The 7,503-nt window shown below is 36.3% G+C and overlaps 1 pseudogene; it reads left to right on the top strand.

Moving 5' to 3' along the window:
- Positions 1-2,297: 2,297 nt before the first annotated feature.
- LOC101432672 (serine/threonine-protein phosphatase 4 regulatory subunit 2 pseudogene) lies at positions 2,298-3,774 on the top strand (annotated as a pseudogene).
- The last annotated feature ends 3,729 nt before the right edge of the window (positions 3,775-7,503 follow it).

The raw sequence follows: 7,503 nt of genomic DNA, 5'->3' as shown, positions 1-7,503 counted from the left end.
AGAAGGCAAACACACAGAGGTGAATTTTTTATTCTGGGACTCAGGGAAAGAGCCAAGCCCTCTGCCTGATAGTCCACAGCTTAACTTGTGAAGAGACTAGAGCAGCTGACACCAGAAAGAAATGAGCCCCAGGGAGAATGATGAGCCTTAAACCGCTTATAGCTGAGATCAGAAGAAAATGGGCCCATGAGATTTAAGAGAAAGGAGGAAAGTTGAACAATTGCAGACATCACCTGCCATGTTGCTCTAACACGTGGCTACAGACTCTGAGTGATTAAGTACCTCTTATGGTGCCTTGAGTTAGACTCTTTAGGGTTTGATAACTTCTACCCCAAATAAACACCCTTTATAAAAGCCAAGAGATTTCTGATACTTTGCTTCAGCACCCCTTTGGCTGACTAATATACTATCCAAAATGATTTACATATTCAGTGCAAACCAAATCAACATTCCAGCACCCTATTTGGCAGAAATGGAAGATAAGGGTCCCCCAATAGCCAAAAAAAAAACTTTAAAAAGAACAGAATTTGGAGAAGTCACACTTCATGACTTTAGAGCTTATTATAGCCCCTGGGTGAGGGAGCCCTGTTGGCAACTCCTTCTCACCATGCTCAGGTCTTGGTGTCTACAGCTGGCCTCTGGACTGGAAGAGGGGACTTGGGAAACTCTTGGGGGTACCACAGTCCCTCTGACCAACCTTCTGGAAATAGATTATGCGCCTGCAGTCCCAACCAAGCAAGCTCTGCATCTTGTCAGACCCCTACTTGACAGGTATTGGGATTTTGAGAAGGGGGTGGGGGGAATTCGCTGTGCCCTGGAATATTTTCTGTGTTATATAGCCAAGATTGGAAAAACAGTGATTCAGTGGCCCCAAGTTAAAGACGTTTTTTATTTTGAAAATGGAGAAAGTGATAGACGATTTCAGAACTTCGTCTCCTGAACCAAGAGGTCCTCACAAACCTAATGTCAAATATATTCCCTTTGATGAAATGTAGGAAAGAATACTGAAAATTTTCTCTGGAATTAATGGTATCCATTTTACTACTCAATAACTATGTGTATTGCTAACAGATCCAAGGAGAAGCTATTCAGGAATAGACAAATTTCTCAGAAGAGTAGAAAAAAAATATGATGGTTGTTAGCTGGGTTTAGCCTTCTTCAGGAAAAAAACAATCCCAGTAGTTTGAATCAAATGAATGGTGTTAGCTGACGATGCAACTAGAAAATGACCTTGAATTAAAGGATCAACGCGGACCAGCAGAATATCCCTGTCTACATATAATAACAGGACTTTAAAATGCTGTTTGACCTAATGAAAGGGGGAAATGGAAAGGACAAATGAGTTTATATGGCTATGAGTCTCTAAAAAAGTCTGGAGGTTGTCAGAAGGATTGCCCTTATGCATACCTGAGCAGAGTCTCAGAGACAGATAAAGTAGATACAACCCCAGGTATTGGTTCTTTGAGGGCTAAAGAGACCCACGGGTTCTATGGTCATGGCAGATGGGGTTCACTGCCATGTCAGTTGGCCCTTCTTTAGAGCTGGTGTTTCTGCATGATGGAACTGGACTCAGATGGGATCTCTTTTCATAAGACTCTCATGCTACTTTACTGGAATTGTAGTTGGTACTGGGGTTGAAGATATATCTAGGGGATTTGAATCTCTGGACTGACAATATGATAGCCACGCCCTGAACCTCAACAGACTTCAACTCCTACACTCTGATTTATTGGACTTACCCCACTCAGCTAATATGGAGTTGAAGAAGGTCAACCATCACACCATGGAGCCTAGAGTGCCTACAACTGAAAGCAGGAGGATTGCATCCAGTATCCATGTGGAATCTAAACCCCCTCTTGACATAGAAGTGCAATGGACACAACCAATCCAATGTCCACAGAGAAAATGTGGCATTGGTGTGGGAAAAGTGGCCATGGTGGCTGCTGGGTGTGGGGAATGGAAGGAAGAGATGGGATGTGGAGGTGTTTTCGGGACTTGGAGCTGTCCTGGGTGGTACTTCACGGACAATTGCGGGACATTGTAGATCCCCCCAGGGCCCACTGGATGGAGCGTGGGAGAGTGTGGGCTATGATGTGGACCATTGACCATGGGGTGCAGCGATGCCCAGAGGTGTGCTTGCTGGGTGCGGTGGATGTGTCATGATGATGGGAGGGAGTGTTGCTGTGGGGGGAGTGGGGGGTGGGGGCGGTGGGGTTGAATGGGACTTCATATTTTTTTAATGTAATATTTTTTAAAAAATGAATTAAAAAAATAAAGTTACAAAGAAAAAAAAATGAATGGTGTTATGTTTACTGGAAATTCACCACATCTCAATGAGAGGTATGATATAAATGGGTCTGGAGCAACCAGTCCACTCAGTCCACCAAAATATTCTTTGTCAGCCTCTATGACAACAAATGGAGAACACAGACAGCAGAGTCCAACTCACAGCAAAATGAGGACAAAAATCACAGTGACTCCCTGACATCTGGATCAGAAAGTTCCTCAGTGGGCCCTTTAAAATCCAAACATCCACATGAGGATGTTGTGGAAGCTGAGGGACATGAAGTAAGGAGACCCAGATTTGACAAAGAAGGTGAAGTAAGAGAAACAGGCTCTCAAACAACTGCCAGAGAAATATCTCTAGTTACAGTATGTGACAGTTTGATATTATTTATGAATTCCAAAAGGACATATTATGTTTGTAAACTGATCTATTCCTCTGGGCATGATACCATTTGAATGATTTAAATTCAAAGGCTTTACATTCACTTGATTAAATCAAGATTAGAGCTTTGATTCAACCACATCCTTAGGGCATGCAGGGTTGAGTCCCCATCCCCTTGGTGGGCTGATAAAACAGACTCTTCCACAGAAGTAGATACACAGAAGTAAACACATAGAGAAGAACACAGAGGAAGAGAGACAGTTTCCCATGCATGGCAGAGGTCTGGGAAAGAGATGGGCCAGATAATTTACAGCTAAATAGAACAGAGCAGGGGAGAAGCTCTTAGGGACAAGGCTCATTCCAGCCTGCAGCTGAGATGAGAAGAAGATGGGACCAAGAAGCCTTAGGAGGAAAAAGCAAGGCTGAGCCCTTCCAGACATCAATTGCCATCTTGTCTCAATATGTGGCAAATGACTTTGGGTGAGAAAATACCTCTTAAGGTACCTTGAGTTGAACTCTTTAGGGCCTTGCGACTATATGCTTCTACCAAAAATAATATCCTTTATAAAAACCACAGACTTTTGGTACTTTGCATCAGCACCCCTTTTGGCTGAATAATGTACGGTAGAAGAAACAGAAGCATCATTTTTATCTCAAGATAAAGACAAAAAATAGTTGCTCCAGAAAGCACTGTTCAGAAAAGAAGGAAGGGGAGGATGAAGCTGAAGAAGAGTCTTTTATGATATCAAGGGACATGGTCCCAGAAAGGAAAAGAATCTGGTGATGCCTTAACTGTGAATGAAGACACTTCTGAGGAAAACAATCAAATGAAGGAATCTGTTCTGGGCTGGCTCAAACTGAGATTTAGATGCTGAAGGTAGTGAGAATACAGGTCCTGTAAGTAGTGGTTCTGAGTACCATGAAACAGGAGAATTAATAAGATGCAATTCCAATTAAACAAGAGAGAGTCTTTCAGAATCATTCATGTAAAATGACGACAAAGCCAAAGAGCTACAGATGAACCAAGGTGGCAAGACCATTTAGAAACATTTAGATGTAGTATTTTACATATAGATCTGGATTTATTCTGTAAAAAACTTATGTAAGAAAGTAGATCTTTAGTTTTACATGAGAAGCTGATTTTAAAACAAATACTTTGTACATGTATATCATCAGCCTCTCTGGGTCCTGCTTACCACTGACTATTTTGGTCTGGCTAAATCAGTGGTTTGTGTATAAAAATTTTTAAATTTAGAATTAAAGTTTTTAATTGAAAGGTAAAAGTTATAATTTTGAAAACCTTTTTGAGATATCACATTCAGTTTATACAAATACAATAAAGCTTTTTGTCTTGTCTATGACAACTGTAGCAGTTTTCATATTTTGGTCATACGTTTAACTATTTTAACATGGGAATTACAGGTTTTCATGCTGGTTTCCAGATTTTATTATTTGACTAAGTACAATGGAACTTTAAGCTATATATGTATAACATCTTAGGGGGGAAATGTTATATTTTTCTTTTGCTATAACAGAAGAATACATTGAATACTTTCTTTTGGCAATGATTGTGCTCACCTCGTTCAGGTGACAGATACTTTCTCTTTTGAGTAATTCAAATAAAATATGGCCCTTGTGGAACCCTGGATGTCATAAATCTACTGAAATATCAAGTTAAATACATTCCAAGAGATATAGTCACACTAAAATTCTTTTGTATATGTCTGAGGTGCCTGAGGGAAAAAACTTCATTATTTATAATGAAATCATTTTCAAAATTAGCTTACTATTTTGTAGAACGAATGGTCATAGGGCTGACATAAAACCATCTCAGAAGAACTGGGCAAGTTCCTTAACATTTGGCTTGCTTTTCTGAACATTGTGAATATTATACATTTCTTTCTAAATTCTAGAGTCTACAAATGTCAGCAGTATGAAACATCACTGTACTGGAAAAATTAATATATTACTTTAGCAATGGACCTGAGCTAAATGGCTGAAGCTTTCGGAGTACATAGAAACCAACATAATTTGTATGAAATTTTGAAGTCAATTAAATATTTTTAAACATGCTTCTTTGACTGTCAGTGTTATATTTTTCACATCAAGACAAAGCACAATAACTAAACTCAATATTCTCAAATTCACATACTTAAAGTCATGCAATCTGCAACTTCTCTGTCAAAATTACTGGCTGCCAAATTCATATTTGTTTTTTTGGCTGTACCTTTTGATATTTTGAATTTTTTAAATTTCTCTAAACTAGATTTTGTATAACATAATATGTTCTCTATCTTAGTGAAGAGATATATAGCTGTAAAATGTGTGTTTGTAAACTGAATGCTTTGGTTTTCAGTACATTATTTATATAAAACAATAATATTAATATTATCAAAAGAATCTTATAAAACTACAGTGGTCAAAACAGCATAAGAAAATATATATACCAATGGAGTAGAACCAAGAACTCAGAAATAGACCTTCATATCTATGACTAATTGATTTTTGACAAGGCTGATAAGTCCACTTAAATGGGTAAGAATAGTCTCTTAAACAAATGGTGTTGGGTAAACTGGATATCCGTATGCATAGGAGAACCCATATGTCACCATATACAAAAATCAACTCATATTGGATCAAAGACATTAATATAAGAACCAGGACTATAAAACTCTCAGAAAATAATTAGGAATCATCTTCAAGTACTTGTATTAAGTAATTGTTTCTTAGACTTGACACTCAAATCATAAGCAACAAAAGATAAAACAAATAAATGGGCTTTCATCAAAATTTAAAACTCTCATGAATCAAAAGACTTTATCATGAAAATGAAAAGACCACCTAGTCAACCATAGAAAATATTAGGAAACCACATAACTGATAAGGATTTAATATCCAAACTATGTCAAGAAATAATACAACTTGACAATAAGAAAAACAACCCAATTTAAAATGAGCAAAAGGCTTGGACAGACATTTCTCCAAAGAGATATAATACAACTTGCCAAAAAGCACATGAAAAAAGTTCAACATTGTTAGCTATTAGGGAAATTCAAATCAAAGCCACAATGATATACCCATACACCCACTAGAATGGTTACTATTTTTTATTACAAGTTTTGGACAGGATGTAGAGCAATTGGAACACTCATCCATTGCTGGTGAGAGTATAAAATGGTGAAGTCAAAGTGGAACACAGTTTGCAATTTCCTCAGAAAGGTAATTGTAAAATTACCCATATGACACAACAATCCCACTTCTATATATATAGCTGAAAGAATTGAAAGCAGGAACTTAAATAGATATTTGCACTCTGATGTTCATAGCAGCCTTATTCACACTTGCCAAGAGATGGAGGCAACCCAAATGTTCATCACCTGATGAATGGATAAACAAAATATGGAATATTATTCAGCAATAAAAAAGGAATGAAGTTCTGATTCATGGGACAGCATCGATGAAACTTGAAGACATCATTTTGAGTGAAACACATCAGACACAAACAGACAAATATTGTAAGTTCTCACTGATACAAAATAGTTAAAATAAGCAAATTCACAGAGTAAGAATCTAGAATATAAGTTAGCAGGGGCTTGGTTCTGGGGTAGGGAATGTGGAGTTAATGCTTAAATTGTATTCTTATTTGATTGTTTAAATTTGGTAGTGGATGGTGGTAATGATAGCACACAGTTGTGAATATAATAACAGCACTGAATTATATACGTGAATGTTGTTAAAAGGGAAAATTCTAGGTTGTGTTTATGTTACTAGAAGAAAAATTAAAAGAAAAAGGATATAACTATAAAGAACACTCAACCCTATGGTAAAGGGCTATTATTAATAGTACAATTATGAAAATATTCTTTCATGAAGTTTAATGTAATGCAATGCAAAATGTAATGTAATGCAAAATGTTAAATATAGGTTGGCATATGAGAGCACTCTATTTTATATATTTATTCATTGTTTCTCTAAACATACAACTTATCCTACAAAAATTAATAGAAAAATAAATAAGGGAAACAATATATGAACATAATGAAAATTTGAATAATGATATTGATATTATGAGCAGGAATGGAAGAGAGATTCTGTAGCTGTTAAAAACAATAACTGAAATGAAAAATTCAGCTGAGGGGCTCAAAAGCAGATTGGAGCAACAGCAGAAAATATCAGTAAACTTGAAGATAAGGCAATTAAAATTATCCAGCCTGTAGAGAAGAAAGAAGAAAGAATGAAGAAAAGTAAACAGAGCTCAGTAAACCTGTGGGACCCTTAAAGCATACAAGCATGTACATTAAGAAAGTCCCAGAGGAGTAGAGAGATATAAAGGAACAGAAAATATATTTGAAAAAATAATGGCTATAAAACTTCTAAATGTGATAAAAGACATAGATATGAAAATCCAAGAAGGTTAGCCAACTCTAAATAGGATAAATAAACACAAAGAGATCCAGGCTGAGATATAAAGACAAAAAATCTTTTGCCAAATATCAAGATCAGGAACACTTTTTTCATTTACTGAATGTGTCTGGTAAATTTTGCCCTTCCTTTTATTTTCATGTTTCAGATTCTTTTAGTTTCATGAGTTTTCCTTTGATACAACATGTAGTTGGAGTTGACTTTCTTAGGAAAACTGAAGATCTTTATTTATTTTAATCACATAGATAAGGCCATTCATCCAATTGATTTAGTTCATATGGCTTTTAAGTATATATTCATTAAAATGATATATTTATTATTTATGAATATATATTCATACAAAGCATATAAATCATTCACTGGTCAGTAGTTTTGCTTTGTCTTCATATTATTTTGGTATTCAAGATTTGTGT

This window comes from Dasypus novemcinctus, chromosome 22 (assembly GCF_030445035.2).
Source record: "Dasypus novemcinctus isolate mDasNov1 chromosome 22, mDasNov1.1.hap2, whole genome shotgun sequence".
NCBI lineage: Eukaryota > Metazoa > Chordata > Mammalia > Cingulata > Dasypodidae > Dasypus > Dasypus novemcinctus.
Note: the sequence above shows the minus strand (reverse complement) of the source record. Positions and strands in the feature narration are given on the sequence as shown.